General features: G+C 40.3%; 1 non-coding gene across 1 annotated transcript; it reads right to left on the bottom strand.

Annotated features, from left to right (window-relative positions):
* Positions 1-11,889: 11,889 nt before the first annotated feature.
* Positions 11,890-11,961, bottom strand: TRNAC-ACA. The gene has a single exon. It is a non-coding gene; the product is annotated as a tRNA-Cys (tRNA).
* Between the last annotated feature and the right edge of the window lie 9,270 nt (positions 11,962-21,231).

The following is a 21,231-nucleotide window of genomic DNA, read 5'->3' as shown; positions in this document are numbered from 1 at the left end:
TGTATTAATGTTAATGTTTGTGGTTAATTACGCTATGGATAATTACACTGAGGTTCAGAGGTCCTGTGATCTGTTTAATTTAACCCTGAAGGTAGTTGCTGAGCATCTATTGCATGTCTTAATCTGTGCTAGTTACTGTGAGGAACACAAAGAAAGGGCACACAGTCCTTGCTCTCAAGTGAATTTCCATCACTATTAGGGAGGAAATGTCTACATAAATGAAATGAATAAGTAGAAGAAATGAACTGTAAAAAAAAAAGTAGAAGAAATGAAGAATGAAAAGAATAAAATAAAATGCCACAATCTGGGTGACTCCATACAAAAGAAAAAAAAATAAACTTTGAAGAATAGATCTGATTCAGAGCATTCTAGATGGCAAAGGGTGTGTTTGTGTGTGGCAGGGAGAATGAATAAAAGTGTAGAGGCTGAAACAGCTGCAACCTACAGAGAGAGAGGGATCAGCTGAACTACTAGAAGCACCATGGATATGTCCTAAAGAACAGGAGCTGGGCTTCTTGGTGCCCCTGGTCTCAGACAATTAAACAGCAGTGAGAATCTCTAATATTTCCAGTGAACACTGTATCCTTGAAAAGTAAGGGAGAAGCACGCAACTTGAAAATCCTCCCATTCTGTCCAATTTTTCTATTCCAGACCTATGGACACTGCTCCTGAGAACTTACAGCTCTGTCTCTGCCTGTGTTTTCTGAGAGTCCTAGTTGTATGTGTGTGTGTGTGTGTATGCTCATCTGTGTGTGTAGGAGTGTGTAAGTATAGTGTTTGAACACCTGTCATAAAGTTCCTCTTAGGAAAAGAGGTATGTTTGTTAGGAAAATGTTTTGAGAGTGCATGGTGAGGACACTGTTTGTAAGGAAACAGGGAAATCAAAGCAGTGTTTACATAATAAAGTGGCAGGAATTTGGGAGAGGGGCTTACCTAGAGAAAGAGAGGAGGTTATGGCCAGAGGAGGCCAGAGCTTGAGGAAAAGGACAATGGGTAAGAAAGAAATTTCTGGGGCCAGGATGGTTGAAAGGCTTTTAAGAACAGGGATCTTTAATTTTCCCTTTTTTTGTAAATATTTTTATTTTTAGGCTCCCCCACCCCACCCCACCCCGCCCACCACCACTGGTGGTGGCTCAAATGGTAGAAGAATTTGCCTGCAATGCAGGAGACCCAGGATCAATCCCTGGGTTGGGAAGATTCCCTGGAGAAGGAAATGGCAACCCACTGCAGTGTTTTTGCCTGAAAAATGCTATGGACAGAGCAGCCTAGCAGGCTACAGTCCATGGGGCTGTAAAAGAATTGGACACAACTTAGTGACTAAACAAGAAGAACAATAATATTCCATTGTCTATACATACCACATCTTCTTATTTTTATTGCTTCCATGTAAATTTTCTCCATTGCCTTGACTCTTCCATAAAAGTAGTTAACACCCAGAACTTTGAGTCAGTGGTATTTGGGGAAGTACATAAAGTGAGGTGTATGTGCAGGGAGCAGGGCCATGTGCAAGAAGGGGCAACAGCAATGGTCGTTCTCATGCACCAGCAAGGTAATCATAGACCAAACTAAGTTAGAGCCATAGGTGACAAGGAAAAATCTAGGTACATTGTCTTCCTCCCCTCCAATCCCTGATTAAAGTGAGAAGGATATTGAGTTTTCCATTTCATGTAGCCTAGGGTTCTAGCCAATTTCATTTGAATAATCTAGGACATGGTGACCCCTACATGTGCCTGGCCTTCACCAGCTTGTGGTCAGTCACTCACAGTGACATTTCAGTCTCTGCTTCACTGGGCTCCTCTGTCACCACAGAAACGCCTTTCTGTTTGCTGAAAATCGCCAGCTCCTGGAGGAGGAGGTAGAGTTCGATTGGCTGAGGGTAGAGTCTCCAGAGAGTGACTCAGGTTTGGCTTCTCCTGGCACAAGAGCCTATTTTCTGTTTACCAGGGGATTAATCATGGTTTCCAAATTGGTCCATCAGGACGCCAGCGGGACTGGTGAAAAAAAAAAAAGCAGAGGTGCTGGGTTTGGGGTTTTTCCATGCCCTGGTCAGGGATGTTCAGCAAGAAGGGATGTGATTGTTCCTTTAGAGTCTTGTAATAAATTATCAAGCGCTCTGTAACTCATCTGATTCTGATCCTTGTCCCTGTGTAAACACAGATTTATAGCAGCTAAGGTGAGATGCCTCTGTTCTTTCTTTTTTGATCAGCTGAAGAGGGAATTCAGTGTTTGATTAGCCAGGTGTGGTGGGTATTTGATTTAATTGGATGCAACATCTATTTAATGTGTAACCAGCATGTGCTAAGGTACATAAACCTAAATTTGATATGTACAAGATGATCAGGAAGGACTTGGAAATAGGTAGAAAATAAATAAGTAAATAAATAAATAAATGTTTTTTAGTCCTCAAAATAGAGGTTTGAGCTTTTTCGCTGGATTCATTACAGCCCTGTTAGGATATACATTATCCAATATAATCATATACAAGCAATGAATCAACACAATATATTTTTTAACTTGTCAGTGGTATCATACAGAAGTCTTTTTAGAAGCTGAAGCAGTAATGGTTTTGTTTTGGGTTTTGGGTTGTTTACCATAGAAAGTGGTTTGATGTTTTGAATTGTAACTATTTCTGCAAATACCCAGACAAATCATATTTTCCCAGTGAGGGAAAAGAAGCTCTTGAAAACATCACAGATCATTTTAAAATGGAGAACTTGTTTTTCAGTTAGCTGAAATTACTTTAGGTAATTTGTGATACTTTATAGAGTTTAATTTATGGGTGCTTATATTCTTATATTAATAAGCATAGTATTCAGTTGGGGAAAGTTGTATTAATCTCATAAAAAAAGATTTTATGAAGCAGATTGGTTTAAAAAAAAAGTGACAGGTCTGTTATGGTATTTGTTTTCCTTTATCAATCTTTCTTTTGGAGTCATAAAATAATTAGAATAGAAACAGCTTACCATATTGTAACATAATGGTCTTTAGGTCCTGATTAATTTCCATCACTTCAATTGTTTGCTGTACATAAATTTGCATTTGCAGCAAATAGGAACTAGCATTATTATGATATATGATATGATTAGAAGATGGACAGAGAATGAGACACTCTCCCTAACTTAGTCTTATGATATATGATATGATTAGAAGATGGACAAACAGACAACAATGAGACAGTCTTCCTAACTTAGTCTCCAAACCCACCGATGCCTGAAATCATACTTACTCTGTATAGAGCTTTAGTCGCTCAGTCGTGTCCTATTCTTGCTACCCGAGGGACTGCAGCCTGCCAGGCTCCTCTGTCCATGGGATTCTCCAGGCAAAAACAGTCGAGTGGGTTGTCATTTCCTCCTTCAGGGGATCTTCCTGACCCAGGAATTGAACCCGGGTCTCCTGCACTGCAGTCAGGTTTACCTGTATAGTATTAGGCATCATCAGCTTCAGCAGTGTTTTGTTCCTGTGCCTCAGAGAAAGATGACACTGCCTTAAGGAACATCAATAATCAGGAGGTATGACATATTCAAGGAGCATGTTTTCAACTTTTCTGACACAGTTTTCTTTTCTGTGCCATTAATCTGGCACTTAAAATTATTGGGAAAGAATGGCAGTGCCCCAGAGCCCATTCAGTATTCCCTATAGACAAAGAGAAGACAGAGCAACAGTGACAACTATTAGAACAATCATCCTCAGCCTCTCTTCTGGATCTGGTTTACGCTTGGAGAGATCAAGCACACAGAACAGGAGAGTACCAACCTGGCACATGGCCTTCTGAATCTGGGCTTGGGAGTTGAGATTCCAGGTGCTAATTCTGTGGACTTGGCTTGAGCCATGGGCCTCCATGTTGACTAAGTGAAGGCGGGATTACATCAAAGTTAGCATTCCTTAGAAGCTATAAACTGAGGAGGTTTCAGTCAGGTGGTTTGGAGAAAAATCTAGAGTTGCTAGCTATAGGGGCAGAGTCTATGGAGACAGTAGTACAACAAGATTATTCACCTACGGTAAAACAATCTAAAATTCATTTCAAAATTTACAGTTGGAAAAAGCTTTAGGGGGCATCTGATCTACCTCCTTACCTGCTATATAAATTCCTCTACAGCTTCTCTAAGTTTTATTACCCACTTTCTGCTTAAACACCCACGGTGACATGGAATGCATTTAAATATCCATTTAGGCAGTAACCTCTCTAGGCCTTTTTACATAGCCCCACTGTTGTCTGTTGAGGGGCTTCCCTGGTGGCTCAGATGTTAAAGAATCTGCCTGCAATGTGGGAGACCTGGGTTCAATCCCTGGGTTGGGACGATCCCCTGGTGAAGGAACTGGCAACCCACTCCAGCACTCTTGCCTGGAGAAACCCATGAACAGAGGAGTCTGGTGGGCTACAGTCCATGGAGTTGCAAAGAGTTGGACACGGCTGAGCAACTAACACATACACACTCTTGTTAATAATCTTCCAGGAACAGCCCCTTTGGTGTGCTTACCAAGTCACCTTTTATTTCTAGCAATGATTATTTGAGATTTCTCTATTTTTATACAAAAGTGCCATGTTGGGTGCCATAGAGAGAATACAGGACTGAGTGATATAGAGTAGAATCCTCGGTTGTCTTTTAATGACATTTCAGTCTAATGGAGGAATGTAAATACCACACACACACACACACACACACACACACACACACACGGCCTGAGAGGAACAATCAGAGAAATTTCAGGAAAGAAATAGGTTGTGAGCTTGGCCTTATGTTGTGAGTAGAATTTGGAAAGACTTTTCCAAGAAAGGCCTAAAAAATTAGCAAAGTTCTATCATGTGGGAAAATAATTCAGTAGGGGTCAGGTCACTTGCTTAAAGCCCCTGCTTCCCAGAAGGCAGTGGTGGGGAACTTTCCATTAAGGGACTTGCTATGGGAGTTTAGATTATTGTACTCTATGATTTTTCAAAGATGAGATTAGTAGTTCTCCTTTTTCACAGAATGTTCCTACTAAACCATATTTCCTGTCCCCAAAATAATCTTATATTAAATAGAATAAAGGAAGTAAATAGAGTTCCAGAAACCAATCTTAAACCATACCCACTTTGAAAAAAAATACCAAAAGAGATATTTTTAAAGGTAGTTTTATTTAGAAATTTAAAAAAAGGAGTGAACTAAAAGGTAAGAAACCCTGATTTTGTCCTGTAGAATACAAATGCTAAGAGTTTTCAAAAACCTTGGCAAACTGGAACAGCACAGGTTTGAAGGCTGAGGTTCTTTGATTTGCACTTCCTGGATGCGCTGTGTAGGTTACTACTGCCCGAATGTAAGCTCCCTTGTTCATCTCCCCCTACCCTGGGCTAGTCCAGACCCAGATCTGCTCTGTCTCCCTGGGTTTGCTTACCAGACACGGAGGAGGGATATGGGCAGTGGCTAAACCACAGGCTAGAACACAGCCTCTTTCCACTTCTGACTCACAGGATGACAGGGCCAGATCGCTTCCCCTTCTGATGTTTCTGTTCATTTGTGTTTACAGGAGCCCTAGCAATTCTTCATTCCACAGAAATAAATGCGTATATTTGTGAGTGTGCTTTGGGACAAGGATCGAAAGAAGATTCTTTCTTGTTCTCTCCAGGCAAAGCACAGAATCACTTTCCCTCTTACTGTTGCACCACAACCACCCATGGGATATTCCATCAGGGATACATAGTAGCTTTCTCAGTGTTGCTTGTTTATTACAGGGTAAAGACAAAAATCTTGGGCTAACCAAGCTACACCCCTGTGTTGACTTACATCCTTACCTTCCTCCAGCTGCTGGAGTAACAGGGTCTGTTGCCAGAGGGCTTATTTTACCTTCGCTTGATGTTTTATCCTTGTATTTAGTACACAGGATGGATTCTTATTCTTCTCTAGACACAGAAGTGCATTGCTTTATGCTACAAGCTGTCTATTGGATGAGCTTTGTGGATATCAAATATTTGTACACAGATCAGATTTCTCCCCCAGCAGAAATCATTATCTCATAAGGGTTTTTTTGTTTGTTTGTTTTGAGTTGACTTCTCAACGGGATACAGTGGAAAGAGCATCGGAATAAAAAATAGGAGATTAAGCTTCCTATTCTGGCTTTGCTCCTGATTAGTTATGTGACTCTGGGCAAATTACACTCTAAAGTCCCACTAGTCTTCGATTTTGTCATTTCTACTATTTTGAAGTCAGGTTAGATGATTTTTATTATCCAATTTTGGAATTCTTTAGGCAGTCTCAGTAATCCATGATACTGTTGCTTTAAATATCTTATTTTTTACCTTTCCTTAAGGACTTTGTAGTAATAATTATCCACTCTCGAGAATTAATGTGAAAGATGAATATATGAAGGGTAAACAGCATTTTAGGAGCAGGTTTCCAGTTTATAATTATAGCTAATCTTTTCTAGCAAAATATTTGACCATATAATTTAAGCAGTTTGATAAACATTCTGCACACCTCTGGACCCACACTGCTTAGCTTTCCAGTCCTTAGATATACATCCTTAGTGAGTTTTACACCTATGGCTTTAGATATCATCTACATATTCAGCTCAGACTTCTCTCCTAAACCTCCAGACTCACATCCTGCAGTCTGTGATATCTCCATTTAGATTTCTAGTAGTTGTCTCAAACTCAGCATGTCCCACATAGAATGCCTGATCTCTGCTGCCTTCCAATCTGTTTTTCCCATCATTCTCCCCATCTCCATGCACAGCAACTCACACTTTTCACTTCTTCCAGAAACTTGATTATCATCCTCACCAACTCACTTCCTCTCACCATCCACTTAAACGTCACCTAATTGGTTTCTCTGCTTTCTGTCCTCATCTTGCTTTCTGTCCTCATCCTTGCTTTCTGTCCTCATCCGCTTATGGATCATTTCCCAAATAGCAGCCAGAGTAATCCCTTTAAAAGTAAAGTTAGAAGTTGTGTCTGACCAAACTTTTTTAATTGATCTGAATCAGTAATTGATTCCTGATCACTCAGAGCAAAAGCCAAAACTCACAGCCCCTGTGACCTTTTTATTTTCATCTCTGCTCCTCTCCTTTTTGCTCACTCTGCCCTTGCCACATGGTTCTCCTTGCTCTCCTGGGTCTTGCAAACATGCTCATTGCTAAGACCTTTGTACTTGCTATTCCCTGTCATACTATGTTCTTCCTATAAATACCACATGACTACTGATTCCCTTGTCTCTTTCAGGTTTTTGTTCAAATGTTCATATTCCTACTGCATTCTTACCTGAACTGCTCCTCACCCTCTGATGCCCTGCCCCTGGGATTTCCTTTCATCTTTCTTTGTTTTTCCTCTATAACTCTCATCATCTAATACAAGGTTTCTTGACTTTGGCATTACTGACATTTTGGATTGACTCTTTCTTTCGGGGATTGCCCTGTGCCGTGCAGGATGTTTAGCAACATAGGGATGTTGCTACCTTCTACCCACCAAATACTAGCAACCCACTTCTTCCTCCCCAGTTGTGACAACCGAAAATAACTACAGATGTTACCAAATGTCTCCTGAGGGGCAAAATAATTCCTGATGGAGAACCACCATCTAATATAATATGTGTTTTACCTATTTGTTTATTGTTCCTCTCCTCCCCACTACTAGAATAAAACCTCCATGAGAATAGGAAGTTTTGTCTCTATCGGTCACTGCTATAATGCAACCAACCAGAACTGAGCCTAGTGCATAGTAGGTGCTCAACAAATAGTTAATGAGTGAGTGAATAAATGAAATGGACTCCTCCCTTTTCCCTCTGAGCTCATTAAGCTCCAGTCACACAGGCCTTTTAACTTTCTCTTGTACATCCTGAGCTCATTCTCACCTTTCCGCCTTTTTCTTTTAGAGCCTGTTCTGGAAGGCTCTATTCATCACATGGTGGATCTCTGCTTGTTACTCAGGTCTCTACTTAAATGTCAAAGAGGTCTTCCTTCCTGATCACACTATCCAGTATGAGACCCCCTCCGCCACCCTCTTCCCACCTCCATCGCTTGCCAGAGTTACTATCATTTACTCTGATTTCATTGCTTCATTACATACATCTCTGACATGAGCTTATTTGTTCACATGGTGAATTTCTGTCTTTCCTCCTTAAATGAATGTTGTCTGAGCACTCAACCTTATATTCAGTATGTTTATTTATCATGGTATCCCCACAGTCTAGAACGGTTCCAAGCACATCGTCTATGTATTGACTGAACAAATAAGTCTACCTCCTACTAGTCGATTTCAGAGTGGAAGAAGTTTCAATGGTTAGGAATGAAAGGTTATATCTGTTAGGGTTCGGTTCTGAAGAAGAGGATCCACTTTAGCTAGCTTAAGCTGAAAGGGGTTAATTACAGCTTTAATTCTGTGGCTCACAGAATCACTGAGAAGGCTGAAGAAATAGCCTCCATATTGAGCTTTCACGGACAACCATGAAAGCCACACAATGACTGTCCTTACTGAAGGAGAGACTGCTCTTCAATCAGGAAATCTCTAGCTGAATGGAAGCTGACGTGCCAGCCACTGTCTCTGAGACCAGACCACTGCTGTCAGTATCAGAGAGCTAGCACTGCCCCAGAAAAACCAGATACCACCCCTCCAGGGTTTCCAGCAGAAAGAGCAGAACATTGAAGCTTGCCCACCAGCAAACTTGATCTTCCAGCTCTCATGGCTGTACTTCTGATTAAGGTTTATTAATTCAAATAAAACCCTGGCTTCTAGGAGGCCTGGGAGCTGTGGCTTTTAGCGTTCCAGTGTCTGCAGCTCAGGAATGCCCACTGGAAAGAGATTAGGATGAATGTGGAAGGCCAGTTTACCACATGCAGCTATGGTGATAAGGAAGGAGAAATAGGTGATTAAAAAAAAGTTTTCAACTTCATATCTGAAAGGCAAAATGGTCACCCTAAATACAAGTAAAATAGTCAAGAGTCTCTTATATAGAGTACTGATGAGTAGCGTTCATACAATTTCAGGAAATGATTACGTTTTCTCAAAGATACAGCAACATGTGATGAATAGCATTTCAGACAAACCAAGCTCAGTAAAGCCATGATCTGAGCTCCCTTGCACAGTGGAACTGTTTATACCTATAGCTCTACAAGAAAAGTGTGAGATCCATCCAGCTGAGGACTGTTTTTCATAACTGGTCATGGACATTTTATTTTCAACTTAGGACAGTGGTCAGACTCAAATCTGTGGAAAGACTCATTAAAAGGATAGAATTTCAGATTTTTGCTGGCTAAGAAAGAAATTCATTACTAGATTTCATTTAACAATAAAAATGAAATCTAGTAATGAATCTATTTTTATAAAATCTAGTAATGAATCTATTTTTATAAAATATACTGTCAACATTTACATCAGATCACATAGTGCAGTATATGTATATATATAACTTAATTCACTTTTTTGTAAAGATAAAATCCAGTCTTTCTATTCTTAACCTTACATTTGCATGCTTTTAAATATTTAATTGTTGCAATTATACATGCTGTTGGTTTCTCTGTTTTACACACTAAAAATCAAACTATAGAATATGTATGAAATGATAATTGGGGAGCCTCTGCTCAACTAAAAATATAGAGATATAGACAAACTTAAACACAATTTAAAAATGTAATTTTAAGAATAATAGTATTTTATCAACTTTAGGAAACATGAAACTGTCTGCAACTTTTAAATTCTTCCTTTTAAGTGATTCATGCTTAAAATAGCTTAAAGGATTTCTTCCATTCTTTCTCTCCAATATCCCTTTCAAAGGACTTTTTAAATAGCTGCTCTTTATTGCGAACCTTCTGTGTGCTAGGCCTGGAACATTCTCTCTTTTAATCCTCATAGCTTCCCTACAGGGCATAGAAATTTCTGCCGCACCAATGTGGACACTGAGGCTCAGAGAAATTGCTTGGGAGAGGCAAAGCTGGGATTGGAAATTGAGATTTGCCCTCATATCCTCTTCACTTTAAAACTTACTCTTTCTCCAGCAACATTCATTTATTCAGTCACTCATGTATTCAATTAGTGCTACTCAAGGGCTCACTATGGACTAGGCATGTACTGGTTTCTGAAATTAAAATAATGAGTTCAAAAAAGAGCATCATCCCTGCCTGTATGGAGCTAAGAATCTCAGCTCCCTCCGGTTGGTAGCTTATTTGTTATTTATAGATGATAATTAACTTCTTGAAACACAGACAAGAATGTAAAATTTGCCATTTTTTTAAAAAAATGTAAGAGATGGCATTTTATAAATATTCCCATGTGAAACAATATTAAAATGGATTACCAGCCCTAGGTTATATGTGTTTGCTTAGAGCCTTGATGACTTCAAGATTAATGAAGCACAAAAATTAATTAGAGAAGCTGAAACTCAAGAAATCCCTGGTGAGGAAAATAAGGATTATCTGATTTTTACATGAGGCAGAAGCAATGACAGAAATTGAGCTCCTATCAGGAAGGACCAAGCATGTAAGACACAGTTTAATAATGTTTCCTAGTAGTTTGAGCACCTTGGCCATCACTGCCAAATTCTCGAGTCAAGATACTACTACTGTCACCAGCCATCAACTATAATATAAATGACAGAATCCATTGTGTGTGTCAGGACTTCAGTGCCTGGAGGGGCCAGTAGGTTGTGTACCACATGTGGAGGGCCAGATCTATTAACAGGTAGGAATATTCTTCACTTCCACACACAAAAATATGTTTTCTCCTATTGGTAGATCTTTCATTTTTTGCTCCTTCTGATTGAGATGTAGACATAGAAATCATTTTCCACTTTACCATAGGAAAAACAACAGCCTGAGGGTTTTGATGAAGTTCTGGCGTTCACCTCACTCTGGGGGAATAGTTTGGAGTGGCAGGGCAATGGGGCCCTGGAAATAACATATCTTGTGTGTAGGGGCAGTAGTCATTCAGCTCCTGTTGATGGTTGCCATGAAGGAGGACCTGGTGCCAGATATTTCATTTTTTAAAGAGAAGCCAAAAATCTGGATTTTTCTGTGAAATCACCTGACATTTAAATCTTGGCAACTAATTTAAAATTAATAAAAGAAAAAGAACAAAAAACTCTTGCACCAACATTTTTGATAGCATGATCCGTCATCTTGGTTGGTCCAGGACCAAGGAGTTCTTTCATTGCTAAAACAGAGACTCCCAGACAAGCTGGGATGGTTGGCCCTTCCAGAATGTGGAGGATAAAGAAGATATCTCTGTAAGCCACAGAAAGACTGTAGATGGTCAGTTTGTGGCCTCTGATGATTAGGACAATTGACTGGAATCCTAATTCACAGTGTCATATTTTCAAAGGAGGGAGAAGATATTTGATGAACAGAGAATGGCTATGTACATCCAGTACAACCAGTTATCACTTCTGCTCTCCCCACAGTCCACATTTGATGGCCATAGCCAGATTAGAAACTACCTTAGTATACTGATTGCAGTGCTTTAGTGTTCTTTTTTTTTTTCAACTGTCTATCTTTGTTCAACCACGGAACACATTTAGAAAGTAGGAGATCCAGAGGGTGAAGGAAGAGGCTGACATCTCTGAAAGGCCACAACTAATTAAAGGAAATGTTGATAGGTTATTGGGAAGTATCTTGAGCCAGACTATTTTTATTCTACCTAAGTTTTATGACTAAATATAAAGGTTAATTTTCACAAGTTTTTCTTAAAAAAAATTATAGAATATTATCATAGGAAAGCACCTTTAACACCATGTAGTCCAGAACTTCCAAAGTTGGGGAAATTGAGGCCCAGCATACCATAGCTGTTAGTGGTGAAAGTGAAAGTGAAGTCACTCAGTCGTGTCTGACTCTTAGTGATCCCATGGATGGCAGCCTACCAGGCTCCTCCATCCATGGGATTTTCCAGGCAAGAGTACTGGAGTGGGTTGCCATTGCTTTCTCCAGGGGATCTTCCCAAACCAGGAATTGAACCCGGGTCTCCTGCACTGTAGGCAGACGCTTTACCGTCTGAGCCACCAGGGAAGCCCAAGTTAGTGGTAGAATGGTTCAATCTGCATCTGTTTGAAATGGTGTTGTTGCTATTTAGTCGCTAAGTCGTGTCTGATTCTTTTCAACTCCATGGGCTGCAATCCATCAAGCTCCTCTGTTCACGGGATTTCCCAGGCAAGAATACTGAAGTGGGTTGCCATTTCCTTCTCCAGAGGATATTCCCGACCGAGTCTCCTGCATTGGCAGGCACATTCTTTACCACTGAGCCACCTAGGAAGCTCTTGGAATGGTGTAGATGAGTGTCAGTGACATGATAAGGGAGGGCAGCATGGCTCCTGTAAGATCCAGTTCTAGCAATTAAGAAAGTTTCATGGTACAAAAAAACCAGTAAAATCTAAAACAACAGAAGTTATTTCAAACTCTGCGTTTTGTTCACAAAATTGAAAAACAATGAATCTCTAAATGCTCATATTGTTGAAACTCAATGCAAATTGCATTCAGTGAAGGACAGTGAAATGGAAAAAGGCAAATCCACTATCAAGAAGATTACTGTATTGTATCTGGGCCATTTCATGTGCAAGGTACAGATTTCAAACTAAAAACCTATGATTTGCAAAACATAGACAAGGAAGTTTAAAAGAAGTCTTTCTAACCATCGTTATCTATTTGCATTGTTTAGTTTCGTTCCATTTGGAAGTACGTCACTTCTTCACAAAAGAATTCTCTTTGAAGTCAGAGAATGAACTCTGCAGTGAGAATATGCCCCCAGGCACACATGAGCAAGTGAAAAACAAGGCTGATCTTTATCTTACTACTTTGGCATGATGCACCAGCCAAAGAGCTTACTGGTCATATTTACAGTCACAAGAAGGTATCATTAGGGTCCAAAGAACCACAGATTCCTTGTTTGAATAATTAGAATTTTCCTTGCTACCATCTGGGACAATACGAAATACATAGTTTATCTTTGACACCTGTTTATGCTAATTCCTGGGACTCTCAATAGAGTAAAATAGAGCCAATGGCCCAGTAACTTGAATATCACACCAAAAGATCCAAAGGCCAACTCTAAGAAGCTCCTTGAGCTTGGAGATTGGTTGGTGCTCACACTGTCTTTATGTGGGTAGATTGGATATAGCTGTAGGCTACTTAAACATAAGCTTGGTGAATAGAGTGAGAATTGTCAGTGTAAGAGGCCAACACTTAATGAGTTTATGGTTACAGACTAGACCCACAGCTGCCCCGGCACTTGCCATACCCCTCCTGATTGGATCCAGAAATGCAGTAAGACGGGAGAAGTATTTTAATTCTTTTTTTATTATTACAATATTTTAAAATTTATCTATTTATTTTTGGCTTCATTGCTACGCATGGGCTTTCTCTGTTTCAGTGAGTGGAGGCTCCTCTCCAGTTGTACGCAGGCTTCTGTTCCAGAGCATGGGCTCTATGATATGCGGGCTTCAGTAGTTGTGGCTGTTTGGCTTATTTGCCCCTTGGCATGTGGTATCTTCCTGGTCCAGAAATTGAACCCAAGTTCCCCTGCATTGACAGGCAGATTCTTAGCCACTGGACCACCAGGGAAGTCCTCAGTCAGTCAGTCAGTCGTTCAGTTGCTCAGTCGTGTCCAACTCTTTGTGACCCCGTGGACTGCCTTGGGAAGGCATGCCAGGCCTCTCTGTCCATCACCAATTCCCGGAGTTTACTCAAACTCATGTCCATCAAGTACGTGATGCCATCCAACTATCTCATCCTCTGTCATCCCCTTCTCCTCCTGCCTTCAATCTTTCCCAGCCTCAGGGTCTTTTCCAATGAGTCAGTTCTTCGCATCAGGTGACCAAAGTATTGGAGTTTCAGCTTCAGCATCAGTCCTTCCAATGAATATTCAGGACAGATTTCTTTTACGATGGACTGGTTGGATCTCCTTGCAGTCCAAGGGAAGTCCTAGGGTATGTTAATTCTTGATAACTATTTGGGGGTTGATTATATAGGGACAGGAAGCAACAAAACAATTATAAAATATTGTTTTGGTGGTCAGGCCAGATTCCCTTCCAGGACAAATTTCTAAGAGGTTGATTTGGGCTTTCTCTTTCAGAGGCAAGTCCTAGGAGTGTTACTGCTGGCGTGTGTGTGTGTGTGTGTGTGGTTAAGCTTAAAAGCACAAATATTTGTCATACATAATTTCTGAGGGTCAGAAATCTGGAAGTGGCTTAGCTGGATGGTTTTGGCTTAGGTTCTCTCATGTGGTTGCAGCTGCAGTGTCTTCCAGGGCAGCAGTCATCTGAAGGCTTGGCTGGGGCTCAAGGGTTTACCTCTAAGATGGTGTATCACTGGCTCACGGTAGATCATTCACACGGCAGTTGGCTGGAGGCCTCAGTTCCTTACCTTTTGCCTTCAACCTGTCAGTGGGCCTTCTCGAGTGACCTAACAAGACAACTTCCTTCAAAGTAAGTGATCTAAGAGAGAAGATAGGACTGTCATTAACATGGCTTTTGGAAATGGATTTTTGAGTTTACGTGATCTTGGTGGTACTAAGTTACTTTATTTCTTCATGCCTTAAAACCACAATAGTTGAAGGTAGTGTGGATTTCACAAGAGTGACTAAGTTGCTTTAACATGGGAAGCAGATGAATCCATGTTGAAAGATGTGGAAGGTTGAAGACAGCTCTGGCACTGAGACCCACAGGAGTCTTTTGTTTATATATATATATTTATTTATATTTTGGCTGCCTTGGGTCTTTGTTGCATCTTGTGGGCTTTCTCTTGCTATGCAGCATGGGCTCTGGAGGATGAGGGCTCAGTAGTTGTGGCCTGGGCTCTCTAGTTGCCCTACAGCACATGGGATCTTAGTTCCCTAATCAGGGATGGAAACTGCGGTGTTCCCTGCACTGACAGAAGGATTCTTAACCACTGGATCACCAGGGAAGTCCCCCAAGAAGTCTTTTAAATAAATGACTCCTATATTGCTGAAAGCAGTAGTAAATTATCCTTTTTTAATATTTGGAATAGACAGATTTGAGCACATGGTTAGCCCAAACCTTCCATTTCAAAGATGGTAGTTGAGGGCATGAGAAGGATAATTTTACATAAATATTTCAGAGCATTTGTATTTGAGTCATTTTCTTTAATTAACCTTTGTTTATGGTAGAATGGAACTTCCCTGGTGGCTCAGCAGTGAAGAATCTCCTTGCAATGCAGGAGCCACAGGAGATGTGGGCTCGATCCCTGGGTCAGGAAGATCCTCTGGAGGAGAGCATGGCAATCCACTCTAGTATTCTTGCCTGGAGAATCCCATGGACAGAAGAGTCTGGTGGGCTACCGTTCATAGGGTTGCAAAGAGTCGAATATGACTGAAGCAACTTAGCATGCACACACATGGGTAGAATATTTTGTAGAGTATAGATAAGCCATCTCTGGACTTTCTGAGTTCATTGTGAACAAAGACAAAGTAGTGGCTGGCAATGAGGAAACCAGAACTACCATTCTTAGCAATCTTGATTCATGTGAATCTGAATGTAGACAGAGCTCAAGATTTTAAACCCAATTCTCCCACACGAGTGGGACAGTGAGTTGTTGAAAAATTGTAAAGCTTCTTCTGAGTCTTAAAGGTTTTTGAAAAAGTAATGGAACACCTTAACTGGCTTAATGTTGTTAGCAAGACCTATTTCCTCTTTTGCCAAATAAGGCTGATGATAGCAACCTTGTAGGATTATGGTGATTAGAAATAACCTAAACTGAGTGAGTGCTCAGTAAATGGTAGCTGATTTTATAATTATTACCATAATATTTTTTTCTTCAAGGCATTAAGTTTATAACCAGTAGGCTTGGAGAACCTACGAGAACCTTTATCCCTTTGGTTCTCAAAACTATATCAGGGTATCTGATAAGTGATGGGGGGAAAAGGGGAGAATGCCTCAGTCCACTGCAGCCATGTGGCATAGTGCTTGCCCCAAGGCCACTTGTTGCAGAATTACCTGGTTGTTTGTTAAAAATACATATTCTTGGATCCTGCCACAGGTCTACTATGTCAGTATATCTGGGGTTGGAACCATGTAATGTGGCTTTTTTTTTTTTTTTTTTTTTAACCAAGCCACCCAAATGATTCATGTGCCCACTAAGATTTGAGAACCACAGGAAAATATGTTTTGAAACTCTTGTGGGGCTCACAGAAGGCAAAACAACTGAATTGATCTTGACCAGAAGTTTCCAACTTTTACAAAATTTTGTACCCCCATCAATAAAACCTTTTATATAATGTAATCCTAATGTTTGTATGCTCATACTTACACCTTAATTTATAAATTTTTACATATACCACTATGCTAAATATCCTATACATTATAAGGCAACATAGATGTTTAAAAAAAGGTGATATAAAAAATTTCTGTATAAATTTTAATATTTTCTTTTCATATCCTAGTGGATCATATGGTATAACCCTTGGGATTCATACTGCCTAACCTGGAGACCACTGGTTAAAGCAAAGTGGTCCCTATGCTTGTGTTTATTCAATCACTTATTTAAGCAAACATTTACAATGTTCTTTCCAAATGTGAAGCCTGCTGTAAGCTCCAAGGGCTCTCGGTGAGTGAGTGGCTTCTTCTGTCATATTGAAGCGCTAATAACATGACTACCTCATCGTGTTTAAACACTTTGTTATTTCCAGGGTCTGTGGGTAGGAGCGTTCAGTTCATCTCCTTCGGGCAGGAGAGTGGTGCTGCATCTAGTCACAAATATATAATTTAACAGACTATTTGGGAATAGGGGAAAGAGTTTCGCCAAGAGAACGCACTGTCATAGCAAACACCGTCTTCCAACAACACAAGAGAAGACTGTACACATGGACATCACCAGATGGTCAACACCGAAATCAGATTGGTTATATTCTTTGCAGCCAAAGATGGAGAAGCTCTATACAGTCAGCAAAAACAAGATGGGGAGCTGACTGTGGCTCAGATCATGAACTCCTTATTGCCAAATTCAGACTTAAATTGAAGAAAGTGGGGAAAACCACTAGACCATTCAGGTATGGCCTAAATCAAGTCCCTTATGATTATACAGTGGAAGTGAGAAATAGATTTAAGGGACTAGATCTGATACAGTGCCTGATGAACTATGGACAGAGGTTTGTGACATTGTACAGGAGACAGGGATCAAGACCATCCCATGGAAAAGAAATGCAAAAAAGCAAAATGGCTGTCTGGTGAGGCCTTACAAAGAGCTGTGAAAAGAAGAGAAGCGAAAAGCAAAGGAGAAAAGGAAAGATATACCCATTTGAATGCAGAGTTCCAAAGAATAGCAAGGAGAGATAAGAAAGCCTTCCTCAGTGATCAATGCAAAGAAATAGAGGAAAAGAACAGAATGGGAAAGTCTAGAGATCTCTTCAAGAAAATTGGAGATACCAAGGGAACACTTCATGCAAAGATGGGCTCGATAAAGGGCAGAAATGGTCTGGACCTAACAGAAGCAGAAGATATTAAGAAGAGGTGGCAAGAATACACAGAACTGTACAAAAAAGAGCTTCATGATCCAGATAATCACAATGGTGTGATCACTCACCTAGAGCCAGACATCCTGGAATGTGAAGTCAAGTGGGCCTTACAAAGTATCATTACGAACAAAGCTGGTGGAGGTGATGGAATTCCAGTTGAGCTATTTCAAATCTTGAAAGATGATGCAGCAAAAGTGCTGCACTCAATATGCCAGCAAATTTGGAAAACTCAACAATGGCCACAGGACTGGAAAAGGACTGTATTCTTGCCACCTCTTCTTAATATCTTCTGCTTCTGTTAGGCCCGTATCATTTCTGTCCTTTATTGTGCTCATCTTTGCATGAAATGTTCCCTTGGTATCTCTAATATTCTTGAAGAGATCTCTAATGTTTCCCATTCTGTTGTTTTCCTCTATTTCTTTACATTGATCTCTGAGGAAGGGCTTCTTATCTCTCCTTGCTATTCTTTGGAATTTGGCATTCAGATGCTGCATTCAGATTCAGGTTTCATTCCAATCCCAAAGAAAGGCAATGCCAAAGAATGTTCAAACTACCGCACAATTGCACTCATCTCACACACTAGTAAAGTAATGCTCAAAATTCTCCAAGCCAGGCTTCAGCAGTACGTGAACTGTGAACTTCCAGATGTTCAAGCTGGTTTTAGAAAAGGCAGAGGAACCAGAGATCAAATTGCCAACATCTGCTGGATCATGGAAAAAGCAAGAGAGTTCCAGAAAAACATCTATTTCTGCTTTATTGACTATTCCAAAGCCTTTGACTGTGTGGACCACAAAAAACTGTGGAAAATTCTGAAAGAGATGGGAATACCAGACCACCTGACCTGCCTCTTGAGAAACCTATATGCAGGTCAGGAAACAACAGTTAGAACTGGACATGGAACAACAGACTGGTTCCAAATAGGAACAGGAGTACTTCAAGGTACGTGTATACAAGGAGTACATGTATATTGTTACCCTGCTTATTTAACTTATATGCAGAGTACATCATGAGAAACGTTGGGCTAGAAGAAGCACAAGCTGGAATCAAGATTGCCGGGAGAAATATCAACCTCAGATATGCAGATGACACCACCCTTATGGCAGAAAGTGAAGAGGAACTAAAAAGCCTCTTGATGAAAGTGAAAGAGGAGAGTAAAAAGTTGGCTTAAAGCTCAACATTCAGAAAACGAAGATCATGGCATCCGGTCCCATCACTTCATGGGAAATAGATGTGGAAACAGTGTCAGACTTTATTTTGGGGGGCTCCAAAATCATTGCAGGTGGTGATTGCAGCCATGAAATTAAAAGATTCTTACTTCTCGGAAGGAAAGTTATGACCAACCTAGATAACATATTGAAAAGCAGAGATATTACTTTGCCAACAAAGGTCGGTCTAGTCAAGGCTATGGTTTTTCCAGTGGTCATGTATGGATGTGAGAGTTGGACTGTGAAGAAAGCTGAGTGCTGAAGAATTAATTGATGCTTTTGAACTGTGGTGTTGGAGAAGACTCTTGAGAGTCCCTTGGACTGCAAGGAGATCCAACCAGTCCATTCTAAAGGAGATCAGTCCTGGGTGTTCATTGGAAGGACTGATGCTAAAGCTGAAACTCCAATACGTTGGCCACCTCATGCGAAGAGTTAACTCATTGGAAAAGACCCTGATGCTGGGAGGGATTGGGAGCAGGAGAAGGGGACGACAGAGGATGAGATGGCTGGATGGCATCACCGCCTTGATGGACATGGGTTTGAGTGAACTCTGGGAGTTGTTAATGGACAGGGAGGCCTGGAGTGCTGCAATTCATGGGGTTGCAGAGTCGGACACGACTGAGCAACTGAACTAACTAACCGGACGGTCAAGGTGAGCCACAAGTGAAGTGGGTAGAGCCCCCTGAATTAAACAGAGCCTCATCTTTGGAGATGTTGTGTGACACTGTGGATACAACACTGCATTTGGTTCTGGAAGTCCTGTATGTCTGCACTTCATTCCTTACAGGCTGCATGGCCTTCTGTAAATTACTTACCAGTTGAGCTTCTGTTTGCTCTTTTGTAAAATAAGGACAATAGCATCTTTTCTGCTTACTTAACACAATTGCTATCACAATCAAACTCGCCTCATCTTTGATAATAATCCTACTGAATGCCAGGTTTGATCAATCAGCTGTCAGTCACTGTTTTATTGAGTGCCTGATGGGTATTCCAAAGCACCACCAAGTAATTAGAATTTCACTTTCCTGATTTTACTAGAACAAGCAAGTTCTTATTCTCTTGAATTTAATAACTAACTCACCTTCCATCTGTCACCCTTCTGCTCCCACAGAAGTTAAGAGAAGTGACTTCAAAGCTTGGCTTTGCTACTTTGACATCTCATTTCCTTCAATATAGTTTTCTTGGGGTTCCCTAGCGGCTCAGATGGTAAAGAGTCTGCCTGCGATGCGGGAGACCCAGGTTCAATCCCTGGGTTGGTGAGATACCCTGGAGAAGGAAATGGCAACCCACTCTACTATTCTTGCTTGGGAAATGCCATGGACGGAAGAGCCTGGTTGGGTATAGTCCATGGGGTCACAAAGAGCCAGTCACAACTGTAAAATGAGGATAATGATATTTACCTCCTAAATTATTGTGAGGGTTAAGTGAGATAATTTATGTAAAATGTTTGGCACAATTGGAGCATAGTAAAAATTGAATAAATGATTGTTACTTAAATGGCAAATATGACAATGTACTCTTTTAACATTTTGGTAAATGCAGACTACAACCTGATACTTGGTTCAGAAATGGATTTCACGTGGTGATTCTGAAAGAAAAAAAGTGATTTGCCCTTATATTTTGTGTATGATTAACCTTCTTAACTGGTTATTGAGGATGAAGCTAAGAGATAGATTTCTTTTAAGATTCAGTTGGAGAATGAATAATGACCAGCTTGTCACATGGAAATTTTTACTATGTTTTAGACTGGCCTGGATTTAAGAACTGCCCCAAAAATGAAGATTTAATATTTACTAGACATAAAAATAAAAGGAAAAAATTTTACTAGTAATCTTATTTCAGAGAGATGTGCTCAGGAAATAATGAACTGGTAGTCTATAGTATGGGCCACAACAAGGCTTTGAGTCAGACTTTTAAATTATGCGATACAGATCTTTCCCTACTGTTTAATAATAGTGGATTTTTTTTCCTTGTTACACAAGGTATTGACATAGCTTAAATCACTTAATGACTCATGATGTAACAGACTGGCATTTCCTTCATCCGTACTTATACACAGATGATTTGATTATACAGGAACATTTTAACCTACCTTCATAATACACCTGCAGTTTAAAAAACACACAGAGGACAGACCAGTATTTGTTCCTATGTGAATTTATATGCCAGTTTCCCTTAAATGGCCTAACTATAAACCTAATCTTTAAAATGGGGGTTCTTCTCCTTTTGTCTGAGTTTGAAGCTGATCTTCTGTGTTCTGTTTTCTCTTGATAGCTTAGTGTGCTTCCCTAATCATTGTAGACTCACAAGACCATCAGGTATTTGAACAGGAGAGAACCTTGAAGATTTTCAACCTCTATTTTCTCATTTTTTTAGATGTGAAAACCATGGCAAGTCAGTCGTTTTCATCAGTTTCAGAGTAGAGAACTGATTCTGGGTCAGGACTCTCAGCTCTGTTCCTGGTTTATTTCTCCTCAACTCAGCTTCTTTCCATTTCTCTGACTTCTGGTATGATTGTTTCTTTCAAGTATATAAAAGTGTGGTAAAATCAGATTTGTCTGAAACGTTGTGTTCATTTCTTTCCCTAGAACAAGCCTTGGTATGTGAGTG

Source organism: Oryx dammah, unplaced genomic scaffold (assembly GCF_014754425.2).
Source record: "Oryx dammah isolate SB20612 unplaced genomic scaffold, SCBI_Odam_1.1 HiC_scaffold_21, whole genome shotgun sequence".
In the NCBI taxonomy this organism is placed as follows: domain Eukaryota; kingdom Metazoa; phylum Chordata; class Mammalia; order Artiodactyla; family Bovidae; genus Oryx; species Oryx dammah.
The sequence above is the reverse complement of the archived record's forward strand: the minus strand, read 5'-3'. Positions and strand labels throughout refer to the sequence as shown.